Below are 19,904 nucleotides of genomic sequence, written 5' to 3'. Positions count from 1 at the left end.
GCATTCTATGTGTTTTGAACTATATGTTGTAATCATCCCAAAATATTTTATAGTTTTCCTGTGATTTCTTCTTTGACCCATTGTTTAATTAGAAAAGTCTTATTTAATTTCCACATATTTGTGAATTTCCATATTTTCTACAGTTGGATTTCTATTTAAATTACATTATGGTCAAAAGACAATATTTCTATGATTTCAATTTTTTTTTTAACTTAGTGAGGCTTATTTAGTGGCCTAACATATAATCTATACTGGAGAATATTTCCCAAATACTTGAGGGAAATGCATGTCCTGCATGTCCTGAGAGATAGTCTCCTACAGATACCTGTTAGCTTTCTTTGGTTTGTACTATTTTTATGACTTTTATTTCCCAGTTTAAGTCCTGACTAACTGTCCCATTCATTGTTGAAAATGAAGTATCGAAGTTTCTATTATTGTTGAATTATCTATTTCTTCCTTCAGTTCTGTCGTTTTTGGATTCGTATACTTTGGGACTCTATTTTTAAGTTGATATTTCTAATTGTTACATTATCCTGATAGAATAACTCTTATTTGATATGTCTTTCTTATTTCTAGGAATGCTTTTTGTTTTAAAGCTATTTTGTCTATATTAGTATGATGACTGTAGCTCTCTTCTGGATATAGTTTGCATGCTATATATTTTTGCATTTTTTAATTTTAAACTTATATGTGTCTTTGAATTTAAAGTATGTTTCTTGTAGGCAACATACTGTTGGATCACTTTTCTTTTTTTAAATCTGTTCTTTCTTGTGGAAATTCCTGCTTTAGGGTATTGATGCTTTGAATGAATCTTCCCATTTACTTATCTCTTCAATAAGCTTTTAAATTTCATTTTCTTTCTGTTCAACTCCAGTGAGTTTTTCTTAAATTTATCGTCTAAATCTTCTATTGACATTTCTGCTAGCAGTTTAATTTATATGAAATATATACAACTAATTATATGAATGTTTCTTTTATAAAGTCTAATTTCTGTTTTAGTTTCGTGGCACAATAGTTTTTTTTTTAATTTTTTTTTTATTTTCTTTCAGCACCTTGGAATGTATTAGTTATTTATTTTTAAGTTTACTGCTTCTCCTTGAAATGTCACAATTTTCATTAAGTGTTTTCTGTTTGTTTTGATTTGGTCTCTGTCTTTCATATTTGAAACTTTCCTCAAAATCTGGCACTTCTTGGGCCAGCCAAATGGCTCAGTTGGTTAAGAGCATGAGCTCTGAGCAACAGGGTCGCTGGTTCGATTCCCACACGGGCCAGTGAGTTTCACCCGAGCTGAGCTGCCACGAAGCTGCCAACAAGTGGCAGGATGGCTCAGCTGGTGAGAGCACATGCTCCTAACAACAAGGTTTTTGGTTCGACTCCTGCTTGGGATGGTGAGCTATGCCCACCCGCAACTAAGATTGAACATGGCACCTTGAGCTGAGCTGCCATGATCTGCCCGCATGCGGCTGGATGGTGACTGGACTTGGAGCTGAACTAGCTGCATCCTCCACAACTAAGACTGAAGGACAACAAATTGGCTGTTCCCCTTCCCCAATTCCCCAACACAGTTTTCCTTCCCCAACTCCCTAATAAAATCTTAAAAAAAAAAAAATCTGGCACTTCTTGGCACTCATTTTATATTAAGGATGAGATAACAAAAAAAAAAAAAAAAGAAATGTGAACTTCTGGATCTATCTAAAGGAGAAGCTTATAGAATGATTGCCTTCCCTATAGAGTAGCTGGGCAAAGTTTAAGCCGTTACTTTTGAGGGACCACAGCTGGCAGTATTTCTTTGTTTTGTCTCTTGGACAGATTAATTTACCAAAGAGAAATCTTTTATCTCCAATATGGGGCTGTAAGTCTGGCTTCCGATGCTCACTGACCACAGGGAGAATTTATCTACATCCTCCCCAAATCTCGAATCTCTCTGGTTTAAACCATTCAGAGCATAACTACCCAATCTTCTCTAGATGTTTTTCAGTGCTAGTTTTCTGAGTGTGAGGGTGGCTTAGAGATCTAGAGGTTTAACTTCTAGGAACTTTTAATGTATTCAACTTTTTTAACCTATCCTGTGTCCAACATGTTGGTTCTGTTTTCTGAGATATACTTGGGATCGGTGATGGACATTGGCTGCTTCTTTATTTTCCATCTCCCCTTTCCCTTTTGCTCACTTGCAGGATGTTAGCTTCCGACTTTTTCTAGCATGCCAAAAAAGCTATTGTTTACAACTGTATGTTTATCTTTTGCATTTTATTTTCTATTTTCTCATTCTCTCTGTTCATAAGTTTTTTTTTTCTTACCTGTAATTTTAATGAGAGTAGTTTGAGAGTTCAAAGGTAATGTGTGAAATCAATCTACTATCTTTACCATAGGTTTCTTATCAGAGTAGCCATTCATTTCAAATAATATTTATGACCATGAATTGAACTATATTCTGTGGATACTATGATAAATATGGCAGAATCTTGGGGGAAGACATACATGTAGCTAAATAACTAAATAATTAATTAAATGGCTCAAGTGATCTATAAATATCTCATTTCATAATCTAGCCAGAAGATATAATAGATAACATCACACTGTCACTAACTAAAATATGACTGTGGTCAAGTTACATAATTCCTCCCCACCTCAGTTCCTTCATCTGTAATATACAGTCAATAATAGTTTCTACATTATGTGGTTATTATACAAATTAAAAAGTTAATACATTTAAGGTATTTAGAACACTGCTTGATACAGCATAAGCATGTAATAAATGTTCACCAAAACAAAACAAAATAAAGCAAATTAACAAACAAAACTATATAGTTTCTTCAGTGTTGTTGTATGGTAATCCTTAAAACCATAGTGTGAAAACCTGAGACTATTTAGAAAGCTTTTTCACAGTATCACATAGGGTCGTAGCTCTCATGCTGTTTCATAAATGGAAGAAACACTTTTCAATATTTATCCCAATAATGCAGTTGACCCTGTGTTTCAAAAGACTGGAATTCAACTTTTCCTTGTTCTTTCCATATATTGGGTGCTCACCTCCATGCTTACTTAATTATGTTCCATTATTTTGCTTATTTATTAGTAGATATATGTTATTTTCATTTTCTCAGTGAGAAACTGAAGCCCAGAGAAGTTGTGCTGCTGACTCAGCATGACAAAGAGCAGAAAGAGTATGAACTATTGATACTGAGAGAATCAATCGAGGGTGCTCTCATAATAAAAAGCTGCGTTCACTCTCAGAAAGCTGTTTTACTTCATCTGAAGAATTAATATTTATCATCTAGGCACTTAAAGATGACAATAAGTGAAATTAACCTTGTTAAAAAAACGGGGGGTGCACCAAACACAATAAAAAGAACCCAAAGCAAAAGAAAATGTTACAAAAAATAAATAAATAAACGAAACTATTAATATAAGTATAATTAGAATCCATGCTGAGATTCTAGGAAATACATATTTTAAAAATTAGATTAGATTGCTATAAAAAATAAAGATTTCTTGGGTAAAACCATTATTTACAAAATTAAAACCAAAATTGACTGGGCAGAAGAGGAGATTAAACACAGTTGAAAAATCAAATTAATATGCTATGAAATTGAGCTGAAACGTTCTCCTAGAATGCAGTAATAATGAAAATGACATGAAAATTATGAGAGAACGATTAAAAGACATAGAGAGATTGTATTTAACTTGATAAAGTTTATCTACCAGAAACCCACAGGCTATCACACATAATGATAAAATATTTGAAACTTTTCAATTAAAGTCTGGATGGACAAAGATGCTCTTAATACTATATCATGGAACCAGACAATAAAGACAATTCAATAAGACAAATAAAAAAATAAAGCAAGAGAGGAGGTAAAGCCATATTTGCTTGTATTAAAATTGCCTACCTAAAATTTGTAAGGTAATTAACGAACAAAACTTGTAAGATTTCAGTTTAGGAAAGTTGTCAGATATTAGATCAACATGTATAAATCAATAATTTCCTCTGGTAGAGCAAAACTAATTGGAAAATAAGGTAAAACATAACCTCATTCACCTCAGCAATGGAGGGGGTACTAAGCTTAACATAAAATATGCCAGACAATTTGAAGAAAAGCATAAACATGATAAAAACTATAAAAATTATAAAAACCTACTAAAATACATACCCAAAGTTTTCAATAAATGGAGAAACGGACCATTTTTGGATTGAGAAGAAACTGTCAAATATCTACAAATTAAAATATAAATTCAGTGAAAAACCCAGTTGGAGTCCCAAAAGGATTTTTTTATGGAACTTGACAAGCTGATTCTAACATTTATTCAGAACAGAAAACGTTCAGCAAGAACCAATAATTTTTAAAGCACTCCAGTGAGTGCGTAATGACCCTACATGTTATATCATACTCCAATAATTGAAGCAGTCAGCTTAGATGCAAGAACTAGGTCTAGACAATAGAATTAAAAAGTAGAGAAATACCTACTTGAGAATTTTGTGTTCAAAAGTTTATGAGAATTTTGTAAAATTCCTGAAATTCTTATGCATTGGTAATCAAAAGTCAAATAGATAAACTTTGTTATTGAGAAAGCATAGAACTAGAATGTAAAGAAAATTTGTTCCAGTCTTTCCATTGACACAGTGCTAGTGACCCTGAATAAGTCTTATACTTAGTATAAGTATACTTAGTCTCCTAGTATTATTGAAAAATAAGAATAATTTAAAAGTCTGTTTTTCTTAATCTTTAACATTTTAGGGAGGATCAAATAAAATGTAAAAGTCTTCCACAATTTATAAATTAATATATTCATGCCATGTTTTTTTAGACTAGAGTACCTTTTTTTTTTCTCTGTCTCATAGGCAAAGGAAAACTAGGGATTACAATACAGACAGGTAACTATTGATAGAATAGAACATAGAATAGAACAGAGTAAAGGTCATTAGACCTTCACAGTTTTCCGACTTCATGAATAACACTCTGAGATACACATTGTCTAATAAAATGCAAATTACTGATGTATACAAATTGGGGAAAACAAAGGAAAGAAAGTCAAGAGTTAAGTTTTGGACATGTTAATGATTGAGATTTCTTTAGGACATCCCATTAAAATGTTGAGTATGCACTGGATATACAACTGTGGAGTTCATAGGAAAGATTCAGTTTGAAGGTATAAAAGTGGGGATTCATCAATACAGAAGTCACATTAGAAGCCATGAGATCATCTAGGAAGTGAGTGCCAATACAGAAGGAAAGATATTATTGGAGGACAGAAATACAGATGTTAGAATTTAGGGGAGGAAAGATGAATCAGCAAAGGAGACTGAAAATAAGTAGCCAAAGAGGTGGGAGGAAAACCAAGGGATGTGGATTCCATAAAGGCAAGTTAAAAAGAAAGAAAGAAAGAAAGAAAGAAAGAAAGAAAGAAAGAAAGAAAGAAAGAAAGAAAGAAAGAAAGAAAGAAAGNGAAAGAAAGGAAGGAAGGAAGGAAGGAAGGAAGGAAGGAAGGAAGGAAGGAAGGAAGGAAGGAAAGGAGGGAGAAAGGGAGAGAGAGAAAGAAAAGGAAAAAGCAATCAACTGCATCAAATGCTACTGATAGGAAGAGTAAGATGAAGACAAAATTGATCACTGACTTTAGCAATGTGAGGGTCTTTGGTGATCTTGATGAAAGTTTCAGTGGAGTGGAGAACATACTCAGCTGATTGCAGAGTCTTCAGAGAAAACAAGGGAGGACTTTGAGGCAGAGGGTGTTGCTTTAAAGAGGAGTAGAAGAATGGAAAGTAGCCAAGTGAACATGTGGCCTAAAGGGAGAGTGTTTATTTTTAAAATGGGAGAGTTTTCTTGTACTGCATTCTGGTTAGAATGATTCAGGAGCAAAGAGAAATATTACATTTCAGGAGAAGGAACAATTGCTAGAACAAGTCTTTCAAGTAGGTGAGAATTTATGACTCTAATAGATAATTAGAAAAGTTGGCTTGGATAGGTCATATTAAGCATTCTGACTTTCTAACTCTAATATGTAGAACTATCTTATTTTTCCTTCTGGCCAGTAAGCAAATTTTGGGGGAGGAAAAAAAATTGGCTTTTTTTGCAAATTACCAATTACTATACATCTAAATGTATTTTCTTTAAATTAAACTCCTAAATGTGTACATACTGCTCTGATATCCCAGTGGTCTATGAAGTTTATCAACAAGCATTAAAATAGAATCAAACTGTCAGACTGCATTTATACTTGTATGTTACAAGCATCTCAGTTGCCAGGCAATAGCTCTGAGTATTTGACTAGGTGACTCAATTACATTTCAAGGTGACTCACCTAATCTAGGAATAGTGCAAACATCCAATTTCTTGACAAAAACAAAACAAAACAAAACAAAACAAAATAAAAAAAGCCTCTCAAATCTCAACTTGATCAACTTTTATAAATATTACTTTTATAATTACTTTTATAAATATTACTAATTAAAATATTAATAACTGTAATATCCAAGTTAATACTTTATTTGTTTCACACAGGATAGCCATGCTGGAATGTATTAATATCTGAATCATTAAATCTGTAAAATTGAAAATATTGTTTCTTGATATAATGCTTTGCAATGTAAATAAATACATAAAATTTCAAAATTCAGTTTGATCATACTTTTTAGTTATTAAATTATATACCAAAATAAAAGTAAAGAATTGCTATGGTGACATCATATAAAAAAAACAAGAATTTAGATGGAAGGAAAGCATTTTTCAATTAATACTACTTCTATTCTGCCTCCAAATGGAGCACTCACTGCTACATTCATTACTCTAAAACAAGAGAATAATGACATTTCTTTCTTCCAGTTACTATTACTACATACCAAATGACTCCAAGACTCAGTAGCTTAAAACAACAAGCATTTTTATAATCTCGCATGAGTTATATACATCAGGGATTGGGGTGATTCTTTTGCTGTGTCCTCAACTGAGGCCACTCAGCTGTGTTTAGCTGGTGAATGTGCTGGTCTAGAAGGTCCAAGGTGGCTTTACTCAAATGTCTGCTACCGTGGTAAGGATGGCTGGAATATTGATTCCAGGTGGAGATTCTCAATCAGACCACTTACATGCATTCTCTCCAGCTTGTTGATCTCAGGGCAGTTGAACTTATTATATAACAACTGATTTTCCTCACAGTGAGCATTCCAAGGGAAGCAGGAGGAAATTGCATGGCTTTTAAAAGCACCCTCAGAAATGGCCTAATGTGACTTCTGCTCTATTCTATTTGTTAAAGCAATTGCCAGCCCACTCAGATTCAAGGGCAGGAGGCATAGGCTCCCCAACTCTCAATGGGAAAGGTGTCAATGAATATGTGGCTTTTTTTGTTGTTTTTTTAACCAACACACACTATCCTCAGAAACTAAATAAATTCTCAGAGTTAAGTACTAGCTGAAACATCAAAGAACTTCCAGAAAAAGATACGATTGTAACTAATTTCAATGAATAAAAATCTAATTAGCTTCAACCTTTGGAATGATTCTGAGACTTATTGGATCAAACCAGTGGTATTTCTTTATCTGATAGGGATACTAGGATAACACACAGGGCTTACCTAAGATGTTTGATAGAGTCACTAATAATAACTCTGTGGAAAAGACATGAGATGGATACTCGTACAATTAGGTAGGTTAGTAACAACTTTCCCAAGAATTGCTGTCAATTCAGAAGGAGTTCCAGAGGCATTGAAAGCTTATGAGTCATTGACAAAAACTTAGAGTGGAATGTAAAGATGTTGAATGATATAATCCAAATTCAAAGTATACTTGATAGAACAGACTTTCTCAGAATGTCTTCCTAAAAATATTTGTCCAACTGGATGCTCCCTTAATATAGGTTTCCGTGTTCGATACATTTGGAAATATCACTCTCAGTTTTTGGAGAGTAACAAAGAATCTGAATCTGTTAAATTTGAAGTACAAAAATGGTTTCACTTTATTTTTTTATGACCATGAAGCCACACTTTCGTACCACTTTTGTAAAATTATTAATTCACTAAGGAATGAGCCTGCCAAATATATTTTGTAAAATTAAAACTAGAAAAATAGAGAGAAATTAAAAATAACATCATGATTATAACTACTATTATGAGTATAACTACTAACTACATATAGTTTAGCAGAAATGAAAAAAGATAAGCACAGAATTGATAGGAAATTCAACATGCATACTAGGTTGTGAAGTAATTGACAAAATACTTGACATTTGTTACAATTTATTAGAAGTATAAGTTAATTAGAAATGAGTTCAGACTAGTTATCTATGCATTGGGCAGAAAATTCCTAGAGTAGCTTAATTCTGGGTTCTTCATTATAAGGATATTGAGAAAAAGGCTCAAATTTATGAAAGAACAAACTTGTTGATGAGAGTATTTATTACATGTCATTTGAAAAATGTTGTAAGAATGGAATAAAACGCCTCAAAGGGAACTGATTGCCAGGAACAGGAAGTTTCTAATTATCAGTTGGATGACAGTTCTGTCATTGATCCCGATTCATAGATTCAACTATACTACAGGTGTATATAAAATCACATAGAGATGGCAATTTCACATTTATAAAACTTGCCCTCACTGTTTCTTCCTTTACCACTTTTGACCTTCTCTTTTTATTCCCTGGTTCCCTATTTCCAATGTAACAAAGCATTGTCCCTTGGTTTGTTTCATTTTACTTAAGATATCTTTGTATTCTTTTTCTCTAATTTTGACCTGACGTGCTGTTGGGGCATGACTTTTGACTTACTCCTAGATTCTTTGCATCACAGCTATGGGTAGCTGGCCCTCTTACCTCCATCTTCTTCCCCAGCCCAGTAGAAACAACAGCTCTTTCCACTTAGCATCTTCTATGAAGTAGGGTTCAGTACAATTCAAGAATCTGATGACAGTTTGAAAAGATTGTTCTTGAATTTCTTTCCCATTTTGTATTTAAAAATATCTTCAATGGATTGAACATGACATTAGCTTCAATGTCTTCTCTACATCTTTCTCCTGTGAGCCAAATCTATCCTCCCTAGCAAATATGTCAAAGATGCTGGATGTTGACAACAATCTTGAAACGATCTATTTCCAGAGAGGTGTTTTCCAACATGGAAAAATGAGTATTATTGCCAATGAACAGGGAAATAAGATAATTCGAAGTCATATTGACTCACAGGCTCAGAATGATTTATTGGTGTTACTGAAAAGAATCATGTTGCAATGACTCCACCAACAGAGTTTCTGATACTGAGCATATGATTGAATCTACCTAGGTTTGGTTAGGTAATTTGCCATTCAAATCAGAAGCATCAGTCATTCGTAGTGGTGAATGTTATGCAATATAACCAATTCCAGGTGTAGGACAAGAAAGAACTAAAACAGCTCCCCAGAGGAGATAACTTCCATGGTTTTGACAAAGATAAAGAAAACTTCAGTGGTTATCATAATTGTCACAGAATCACTTGCTTTAGTGAGTCCCAGTGTTATGAGGATACCTGCCCAGTTTCTGGTTTCATTTTGACTGAAATCATCAATGAGTCAACTGTCACTGCTATCACTTATGGTTTGGACTAGGTATTGAGGCCTAAAAGGTGTGTTGATCTTTGACCTGGAAGTGACACCTTGATGTGTTCACCCTTACTATTAAGGTTGAAATATTTAAGATTAGGTCTACAACTACATACGCTCATGAGTATACAACCAAATGGTTACCTATATCATTACAAAGTTTAAGTGCAAGTGTAAATGGACACCATTGAGACAAAAATTTTGCTTCTTGCTTCTGTCCAGCTTGCAAACATGCTAAAGTGTTCAACTAACACTCAGGCCAGTACTGAGATAGATGTCTTGCATGAGAAAATCAACATAACTCATGTACATTTTAAAGAATTAAAGGCAGACATGAAAGTAATTCACCCTGGTCCCTGTAAAGATAGCTTTATGCTTAAGTCATAGTCAAAGCTTTATATGTATTCCTAAGTCTCAGAAAAATTTGCGGGCCTTCTTCAATGGCAAGTAATGCAATAAAAGCATAAACCCCAATAAAACTGTTGTTGATAGAGCAGCTGCTCAGGAAACCAAATTACCTGGAGACAGTTCAGAAAATATTAGGATTTTTTGTTGTTGTTGTTTCTGGGTGTCGCTCATCTTGTCCTTGGTATTAAAATCAGTAAGAAAGACGTAAATGTTCTTATCAAGCATAATGCCACCTTTCCACCAAGGAGATTCAGACTTTCACTTCTCATTCTGATGACAATTTGAGTTTATGAAGATGGGGAGTCAATGATGTAGGAAAAACTTTCTTGGAAAGATTGACATCCCTGGCATTCTTTATGAGCCACATGGCATGCCTCAGATTGAAATCACCTTTGAAGTGAATGCCTGTGGTACCCATAAAGTGTCTGTGGTAGGTCAGAGTACAGGAAACGAAAGAATTATGTGTAGTCACCATTGATAAAGGCTGTTTCGGCAAGGACAATATTGAGCAGATAGTTGAGGGAGTTGAGAAATATAGCCACTGAAGATGAGAAGCACAGAAACACGATGTCTTTAAAGTTCTAAAGTGAGCCTTATCTATTCAATATGAAGGTCAGAGAAAAAGATGAGAAACCTCAAGAAAAGATTAATGTTAAGAGTCAGCAAAAGATGTTTGACAAGTGCATTAAATTATCAACTGGCTGGTCAGAAATCAGACCTCACGGAAGGATGAAGGATGAATTGGAACATCAGAAGAATGTCCCGATAAAGGCCTGCAAACCCTTTGTTATCAAGCAGTTTCAAGTTCAGGGGGTGTGCCAAGAAAGATACCTGTCATTTCCTCAGGGACAGAATTCCTTCTGGAAGTACCTCTTCTGGGACCACCCTTCATGATGATAACCATTCATTTAGTTAAAATATTTGAAAAACTAAATTTTAACAAATTTATTCAAGAAACGTAAATCTCATGTAATATATAAATCATCTATTAAAGATCCTGGGCCTTCTCCATACTTGACTGTACACATGGAGAAAGTTAACACCATTGTAATTTATCAGCATTTGTGTAAACATGTAGAAAATTTAATTCATGCTTTTAATAATGTGAATCATTACATAAATAAAATAAATGATTATTTTTAAATGATTAAATTAAAGAATTTGAATAATTCAATTCATACTTTAAATAAAGCAGCACCTAAATATCCATCTACATGTTTGCACAAACACTGATAAAGTGCAATGGTACACAGATAAATTCATACATAACTTATGGTATAGCAGTAGTCCTGGGAAAGAGGAAATTAGGAAGAAAAAAGGTGAGCTTAGTCTTGCTTTTCTTATACAGATGTTTCCAGGAATTTTGGAAGGATTAAATGCTTCCTAAAGGCACTCCTAAAATTTAATTTAATTTTTAAGAACACAAAGTATTGGACTAAGTTATTAGAGTTAATCTAAGCTACTTATCTGTCTAAAAACTATAATGATGAATGGATATAAAATAAAGTATTAAGGAATAAAGGTATGCATACTATTTACTTAATACATTTCAAAAACCATCAAGATAAATGGATAAGAATTTTATTTTTTAAAGTATCAAGGAATACAAGAATATACGCTATTGATTTAATAATTATTCATGGCCACTGGGCACTAGGCTTTATATCATAATTCCCCCTATCATTTAATTTAGCCTTCATAACAACCTTAAGAGGTGGCTACAATTCGTTTTTTGTGTTTTTTTTTAAGATTTTATTGGGGAATTGGGGGGAGGGGAACAGCGTTGGGGAATCGGGGAAGGGGAACAGACAGGTAGACAAGTTGCTGTTTTGTTCTTCAGTCCAGTTGTGGAGGATGTCGCTTCACTGGCCCATGTTGGTATGATCTTTGTGCTCTTCCGGGGTGAGGCAATCGGTCACCAGTCATTGGTCGGCTGCTCACAGCAGCTCCCGGTAGCTCACACCAGCTACCAGCCATTCACGCTGGCTGCCAACCACTCACATAGCTCACTCATGCAGCCCACTGCAGCCCTGCTGCAGCCTACATCATTGCCGGTGACTCACAGCAGCCCAGCTCCAGGTTGAGCTGTTGTTCATCATCTTAGCTGTAGAGGGCGAGCATCACTGGTTCTCAATGTGGGATCGGAACCACAGCCCTGCTGCTCAGAGCTGGCGCTCCCAAAAGAGCTCTTAACCAGCTGAGCCACTCGGCTGGACCTACAATTCTTTATTTTGGAGATGAACACATTGAGACACAGAGAGCATAAGGTGCTTGATCAAAGTTACATAGCTAAGAATTATTACTTTTAGAACATAAAATTATACAATTTTATTTTAAAGTTTATGTTCTTAACCAATTTCTCCACTGTCTTCCTTTATATCATAATATATATGAAAACAGTTGTGTATATCCATGGTCTGTTATTTAATAACAGTTGTTGCCTGATGAGCACTACATTTACATAACATTAATATTTTTTCATTTCCAAGATATTGAATTGCTTAAAAATCTTTCAATGATTCATCTATAATAACACTATCAACTACAATATAATTGAACTGTCAAACAATCATAATTTCCCTCAAATTACTGAAAAATAAAAATACCATATTTTGCAGTAATGTCCTTAGAAAAGTGAATGACATCAGATTCAAATGTCCACTAATGTGACACAATCCCTTTAATTTTTCAAGAGAGACTTGAAGGACAGACTAGATTAAAATCTTTCTTTCTTTTTTTTCCAGCATCTGTTCTATATTAGGTATACAAGTAAACAAAAAATCATTAAGTTAAAACTTTTACTGATATTTGGAAAGACACTTTTCTGTGTGTGTGTGTGTGTGTGTGTGTGTGTGTGTGTGTGTTTGCGTGGCACAATCACAACATCATTAAAGACACCATCTTGAATCAAATGTTTGGCATTGCAGCTTTATTTATGGTAGCCAAGACATGAAAACAACCAAAGTGTCCTTCAATAGATGATTAGGTAAAGAAGATGTGGTATATATACACAATGGAATACTACTCTGTTATAGGAAAAGATGAAATAGTGTCACTTATGACATGTTGGATGGATCTTGAGATTATTATGCTAAGTGAAATACCGGTAAGTCACACAAAAATAGTCGAGAACCATATGACTGCGCTGATATGTGGGATATGAAACTGAAAGCAACAAAGGTACAAGACAGACAAAGAAACAAAAACTCATAGACACAGACAACAGTTTAGCAGTTACCAGAGGGTAAGAGGGGAGGAGGCATGGTAGATGAGAATAAACAGGGTCAGATATATGGTGATGGTAGGAGAACTGACTCTGGGTGGTGAGCACACAATGTGATATATAGATGATGTATTACAGAATGGTACACCTGAAACCTATGTAACTTTACTAACCATTGTCACCCCAATAAATTTTAATTAAAAAAAATGTTTGGAAATACTGAAACAGACTCTTTGAGTTTCAAGGGTGGATCATTGGCCACCTAAGGAGTTGTCTCTTATATGAGATTTGTGATTGAATTCTGGACAACCTATGCTCATTAAAGAAGCCCATTCAGCCACTAATCAATATTATTAATACTTTTAAATGTTTACCAGGAAAACTGTGCACTCAAATGATAATGTAATGCCTATAATAAGAATCATATCATTTAATTTGCATTGACACTAAAAAACAAATTAAAAATTTGCCAAGAAATATGACTTTCATGCCTAATATTTCACATTCAGTTTTCTTTCCATCATGTATTACTTGATGTGAGCATAAAATGGGAAGATATTTTCAGTTAACAATGCATTATGTTTTCCGAAGAGCCAGTGTTATTTTATGAGTTGGGGCTATTTCATGGTACAGTGTGGGAAACTAAACAAAACTCTCAGACAAATTTATGCACTGGAAATATCAGTTTCTAGCAAGATGAAATACTCTGGATTAAAAGATGATAATGGTGGCTAGAACTGTAGAAAATCAAATGTATATTCAATTTACATGTAAACAGGGCATATACTTTGGTCCTGTTCAGGAGCACAGACCTTATGCAAAACATGTCACTTAGTTTAAAGAAAACACACCAAATACGGCAAAACTAAAATCATCCAAACATTTGACTGTAGGCTTTTTACCATAAATTTTGAGTGCTCTTTAGTAAAGGAAAATGGGTATCAGTAATAAGGCTAAAGAGAATTTTCTTTAAAAGGGACAAAATCTATTGCTTCAAGTTAAATGGCTTATTTTCATGGTTATGACAATGAATTTGTTTGAAATTATGACAATTTATGATACGCTTTCTAAAAAATAAGACATTTGGAATGATCATAATATTCCAGGGCATAAAACTCACATTATATTTTTAGAGAATGTAACTGCAATCATAACCTGCTTTTAAGGGTTGTACTCTCTCATGCCTAACAATTTAGTTTATATATATACCGGGGGAGTAAAAAAAATGTATACACGTGTACACTTTAGTCAATGTTGCTCAAGCAGTAGTTTGTGATAATCAGAAGTGTCTGGACACTGATGGTAACCACTATGAGCACCTCTTGTAATTGCAGAAGTCAAACGTGACTTGTATTCATCTTTTGTTATCGGTACATATTGAGTATTACAATTTTAATACAGTTTTCCTTTCTTAAAATATGTATACATTTTTGGCACCTTTTATATTTATATATGGAAATGTACAGTTAAAAATTACCTGAGTAATTAAATTAATGACATATTAAATAATTTCAGTAAAAATAAATATAATTCAATTATCATTAATAATCAAAATAATTCCATAAAGTTCTCCCTCTCATATTATAAATCTGTTGATATAAGAATTATGTCTATTGAATATAAAATAATGTCTTGAAATCTCATGCTGTATTTACAAACTGTTAATCAGTATTCCCCAATAAACATTTCTACCAACCAAATTTTATATGTGGGCAATTGCAAAGTATGTATGAGAATATGGTGATGGTAAAATGAAATTGTTATTTTGCTTTTTGCTAAAAATAATTTGTTTCATAAGTTTAAGGAACACTGTCTTTCATCCCAATCACCTATCTTAAGATTTAAAGTATTGATCAAAATTACAATGAGGACCAAATTGAGAGTGTGGATGTTTTTAAATAAAACTGAAAAGAGTATAATAACACCACCATTGAAAGTGGATGTATTGATGAGGTACATTTTATTATTTAGATTAATATTTTAAAATCATAGAAAAATAAAATGTATAATAATATGTGCTATACTACTTCAGTGTTAGTAATAATTTAAGTAAAAAAATCAATGGGTAATATTTGTTATAGCATTTATAATATTCATGATAGTCATAATACTTATAATTATATTTAATGATACTTTATTATTTTATATTTATAATACTATTTACAAAAAGCCCTATTAAAATTGAGTATATTTTGATACATTTGGAAACACTACTTCTGACAAAAAATGTGAAATCCAGTAATGATACAATAAAACGGCACATTGACATTTAATGATGTTATTTTAATTTGAAAATTTAGGCTAAAAAACAAAAAAATTTGGATTAGTGAAAATGAGTAATTTTATTTCTAAACTTAGCATTTTAGTATTGCCAGTACATATACATTTTAGGGAAAAGAGTAACATCAAATTTGCAGGTTAGTTGTTTAAATCTTTTTTATTAAGGTAAAATTTACATATCTTGTCTGTGTAGATCCTGAGTGTGCTTTTCAACGTTTTAATAAATAAATAAACTCATCTAGCCACCATTCCAGTCAAGATAAAAAACACCCAGAAAGTTTCTTCATATCCCCTCTTTTCAACTTTCATGACCCAAAGGCAACCAGTTTTGATTTCCATCACCTTATGTTTGTTTTGCTTATCTTTACCTTCATTCAATTAACATTATGAATTTAACATGATAGTTTTGAAAGGTATTCTTGTGTCATTTCTCAGTGTTTCTGAATAATACACTATTGTATGAAAATATCATTATTTTTTTAGTTATTGTCCTGTTTTTAGGTATTTGGTCAATTCCATTATATATATTATATATTTATATTTTTATATGTATGTAAATAAAGCTGCTATAAACAGTCTTGAACAAGATTTTTTGGTGACCTATGTTTTAATTTACTCGGAGTCAGTATCTAGGTATAGAATTGCAGGGTCATAGAGTACATACTTAACTTTTTAAGAAATGGTGAGTTTTCTGCAGTCATTGTACCATGGTAAACTTCCACTAGAATAAATTATATAATATTTTCTTAGTATTGCCATCAAAATTTATACTTAAACAAATATAAATATATAACATGTGTGCTTCTTATATTGCATTTCCTAAAAATCATCTAATGCAAAGTTGTTGCTAAGTATTCATTGGGATGTATCAATTAGGATGAAACCATTTTCAAATACATGAAGAATTAACTCAATGTGACTTTAAACCCTAAGAACATAGGAAATTTATCGTCTCAAGAAACTGACACATTCAAATGAAGTGTGAATTCCCTCTTCCTGTGTGGATTAATCTGGTCTCCACACAGTTTCTCTGTGTGGCTCAGTTTCTCTGTTCTCTTGTTTCAAACCTTTCGCATTTGGCACCTTCTTCAGTCTGACCTACTTAGTGGTGACAAAAAGGCTATAGCACTTTCAAGCCTCATCCCCACGTACCAGGGCATTCAGGAGACGAGAAAGCTTCTTTTTCTTTAATCATCAAAGGAAAGTCCTAAGCATTAGTATGATTGGACTAACTGAGTTCACATACCCATTCTGGAACCAAATATTGGGCATAAGAGATTATATTATACTAACAAATTAGGGACTGAATAGCTATTACTTAAAGGAAAGGAGAAGGGATGTGCAATAAAAAATTTACATATACTTTTTAATTCTATTAATTATTCAGCAAACAAATATTTATTGAGTGTTTAAGTGACTGTCAGCCAAGAACAAGGCAGAGACTGGGAGAAATACAAAGAAATATGACAAAGACCCTCTATTTAAGAGAGCTAAAATCTAGTTTGATTTCATTCATAGATAAAAACACATAAAAATGAGAGCCCAACAAGTTTGAAACATGTAGACATTGTTGTAGAGCAATGAAAGTTTGAAGGCAACTCAGGTTAGAGTGGGCTGGGGCAGGTGTCGCATACTTCTTAAAAGACACTGAAACAGGGCCGGCCGAGTGGCACGTTGGTTAAGAACTGGATTGGGATGCCAGAGGGCCCTGGTTCGGATCCCACATATAAGGGCCAGTGACACTGCCCTCTACAGCTAAGATGCTGAACAACAACTCGACCTGGAGCTGGGCTTCCATGGGTCGCTGGCGACGGCATAGGCTGCAGCCCCTGCTGCAGTGGGTTGCCATAAGCTACCATGTGTAGCCGGCAGTCAGCGTGAGCAGCCAGCAGCTGCCTTGAGCGGCTCTCCAGAAGCCGGTGACTGATCTGCCTCACCCGGGAAGAGTGCAATGATGTTGCCAGCTTGGGCCAGTGAAGCAACATCCTCCACAACTAGACTGAAGAACAAAACAACAGCAACTTGTCTGTTCCCCTTCCCCCGATTCCTCAGCACTGTTCCCCTCCCCCAATTCCCCAATAAAATCTTTAAAAAATAAAAAAATAAAATTAAAACAAAAAAGACACTGAAACAGCCCATCGTATCTAAAGTTGAACGATGTGGCTGAAAAACTAATGAGTCAGTCTTTTTAATGGCTTTAGTAATTTTTTTTAAATTCTAGTGGAATGTTTATTGAGGACATATTTATCCAGCTGGTGTGTACATATGCACGCATAGAGAGATGCTTAACATGTTCACAGAACGTCAATACTCATTACTTGTGAGTAGTAAGATCTTGAGTAATTTGATGTTTTTTTAGTGCTTGCATATTGCCTGAATTTTTTTTGTAATGGGCATGTGTAATTTAAAAAAACCCAAAACGATAAAGTGATTACTCTAAAAGAAGATAAATGTGGTTTGTATTGGAATAGAGAAGATGAAGGTAATTTTAGGCAGTGGAAGCACTTCCTTGACAAAGACATGGAAATGGGAATTAGGAAACAAATAAAGAAAAAAGAAGACAGCACTGACTGGAAGAACAGATAGAGGTAGGTAGGCAGTAAGAAAAAGACCGTAAACTAAATGGGCCCAGATGACTGAATAGCTTGAAAGACCAACAAAGACTTTAGGTTGTGTAGTAGGTGTAAAGAGTGATGAAGGACAAAAAAAAAAAAAAAAGAATAAAGTCATACTCAAATATTCTGTTGGTCTTATTTAATGAAGAAGAAATAATCAAATATTTTGTTGCTCTTATTTAATGAAGAACAGTTTGGGAATATTATGATATTGTATAATTGTTTTATAAACAGTTTATATATGAATATATATATATACACATATACTTACTTTACACACACACACACACACACACATATATATATATATATATATATATATATATATTTTTTTTTATTCCAAAACACTCAGAATGCATATACATTCTCTCTAAGCACTTTACAGCATTGACTGATCTGGATAGTAAAATTTTAAGCTACATGCTGAATATGATGATTAAGTATGTAAAGTCAAGTAGCAAATTAACCTTTTTTCATGAAAACCAAACATATATAGTCTCTCTTTTCCTCTAAGACGATTATAACAGTAGTCGTGATAGCCATACAGTGTAGAGCCTTGCATAACTCCTCTTTTTTTTGGCATGAATAAGAGTCATATTTCAACTTAGGAAGCTACCTAAACAACAGCACTTTCCCACAGTGCCTCAATGCCAATTCTAGAACCTGTGTCGTATGTGTTGAAATTGGAATATTTAAAAACTTGCTTGCATTGATTTCAACAAAATGTTTTCCAAAGATAAGATTTATCTAGAATATTTGAGTTATGGAATCAATAGTTTTAGAAGAAACCTATAAATTATAGAGTTCCACGCTTTCATTAAAATTAGAAACTTGAGGTGCAGAGAATGTGTGACTTATTTGAAATGGCACATATAAAATGTTTACCCAAAACAGAACTTTAAGTTGAACTCCCAATCCAGCATATTTTCCACTAGACCATTCTGTGTATTAGATAGTAAATGCTGATTCCAAGGAAGTTCAGTGAAATCAGAATCTACACCCTCCACTCCAACCTTGATTGATAGACATTTTTTATGACTTACTCATGTGTTCTGTATATAATTCCATTGAGCTGCAAATATGAATTTTACCTAAAAGTTAAAACCAACTGTTAGCAAGAGTGTTGAAATTCAGCATGAAGGGCTGCAATAGCCCATTAGGAGACCACACACCATAAAGAATACCAACATTTATCCCTCCAACACCAGGGCTCAGGCCTGTAGTGCTTCCAAAATTTACTCGACAAAATGCTCTACCAAAATCCAGCTAGCCTTGGCACAAGTAACTCCACAAACAATGTCACAGTCATTCACTAATGACACACAAAGTAGTGAAGAGACAAAATGTCTTCCCACAAACAATTAATTTTAATCTTTATTTAAAAATACACTCAATAGTTATAATGCTGTCCAAGAGAGATTATATCTAAGGGCTGTATCTGATTCCATTCTGTTATCTGTACTACTTTAGAAGAATATTATAGAGATATGATAGAAACTTCCTTTGACACAGGAAAGCAACCTGGAGCAAAATATTCTCAGAAAACATTCTCTATGAGTATATAGAATGGTGAAAAACTCACAGGTGCATGCACAGAGAGATGGTCCTTAGCATAATAGCATTTATTTCCATAACATGTTTTACTTGCATTGCAGTTGTCTTATAAGCCCACTTTACCATAACAGACCTGAAAGATAAACTAAGAATGTCCTATTGTCCACTATAGAGATGAAAGAGTCTTAAGTCTTAAAGCAAGAGACTAATTGAGGATCTATAGCTAGAAAATGGAGGGCATAGAAGAACTCAACAGTTTTGACTTTTTAGTG

This window comes from Hipposideros armiger, unplaced genomic scaffold, assembly GCF_001890085.2.
Source record: "Hipposideros armiger isolate ML-2016 unplaced genomic scaffold, ASM189008v1 scaffold_963, whole genome shotgun sequence".
In the NCBI taxonomy this organism is placed as follows: domain Eukaryota; kingdom Metazoa; phylum Chordata; class Mammalia; order Chiroptera; family Hipposideridae; genus Hipposideros; species Hipposideros armiger.
Note: the sequence above shows the minus strand (reverse complement) of the source record.